At 35.3% G+C, this 1,452-nt stretch overlaps 1 protein-coding gene across 1 annotated transcript in view; it reads right to left on the reverse strand.

Annotated features, from left to right (window-relative positions):
• The window catches only part of LOC119428453 (plexin-C1-like), a 39,435-nt gene that overhangs the window by 7,544 nt on the left and 30,439 nt on the right, over window positions 1-1,452 (reverse strand). The gene's annotated exons all lie outside the window — the stretch shown is intronic.

Raw genomic sequence — 1,452 nt, forward strand, 5'->3', positions numbered from 1 at the left:
TAAGAAGTTTAAAGCCATCCAGTCCCGGATGTCAAGCCAGGCAGTCATGTTCATCACATGTCGTTTGGCATCATTTTAAATGTCATTCATGCGTCATTTTACCATACCATATCATACCATTTTATTTATAGAGAACTTAAAACAGCGACAAGGCCAACCAAAGTGCTGTACAGACAGAACAACGGGTAACACACAAAGCAAAATACAAAATGGAAGTAAATCAGAATATAGACACATAAACATTTTGTCAGCACGAAAGCTGCTTTTCAATTAAACTTTTATCAATTGATACCAAACCATAATGTCAAGTATGATTCCAAATGACACGTGAAAATGAAACAAGCAAAGTAAAAAAAAAAAACCACACACATAATGAATTTACATTTCAACAGTTTGTCAACTATCTAAACAACGGTACCTAGGATGTGTGAACTGGATAAATCCAACAGTTTATTATAAACGCAACACCAGATTGTCATTTGAGCTCACATTTGATGGTATGCTGTAGTGTCAATCAGTTTTTATTTAAAAATAAATGTTCATACATAAAGTGCAACCCACCATAGGAAATCTTTTAGAACATCACGAGTTGTAGACGGTCTAAACGATTGTAACTTACATGTGTGAACTCTTCGACTATTTCTAGACGACGAGAACTTCTCTGGAAAATACTTCCATTTGGTAAGATCCAGATGTTTCAGTCTAATTACCGCAGCTCAGTGAAACCTGACCACAATCTGATCCAATGAACTGATTTACTGTGTGGCGTAGATCGATCCTGATGTAGACGAGGCCCAAGGGAACAATCCAGAGAGGAAGAAGTTAAAACTGAAGGAAGTGCACCTCACCAAGCTGCTGTCCACCAAGGCAAGACCAGAACTGATACCACTTTCTGTTTTCATTGTGTGAATGTTCCTGAAGCATTCACTCTGCTGCGATATGTTTTTCCTCCACATATATTTCTACGTCTTTCTCGTTCACCATATTTTTTGCTATATCAACAAATCAAAAATCAAAACATTCAGCTCATTCAGGACAATCTTGATATAACTGTTGGTATTGGTGCAACTTTAGCTTTTTGAAATATTTAGCATTTTCAGCCATTTTTTTTTCTCGTAGAATTTGAATTAAGCTCATTTTACATCCTTCAAATCTTTAAATGTGTTAACAAATTTTTACTGCTCCTTGTACATTTTGTTCTGCCTCAGCTTCAGCTTTTTTAAATCGTTTTAGAAGTCATACTATAGTACGTGTCTTTTTTCATCAGTTTGGAAGTCAGACTATATAGTATGTGTTATTTTTCACCAATTTGGAAGTCATACTATAGTATGTGTCTTTTTTCATCAGTTTGGAAGTCGTACTATAGTATGTGTCATTTTTCACCAGTTTAGAAGTCATACTATAGTATGTGTCTTTTTTCACCAGTTTGGAAGTCATACTATAGTATGTGTC

This window comes from Nematolebias whitei, chromosome 22 (genome assembly GCF_014905685.2).
Source record: "Nematolebias whitei isolate Nwh7 chromosome 22, NemWhi1, whole genome shotgun sequence".
Taxonomy (NCBI): domain Eukaryota; kingdom Metazoa; phylum Chordata; class Actinopteri; order Cyprinodontiformes; family Rivulidae; genus Nematolebias; species Nematolebias whitei.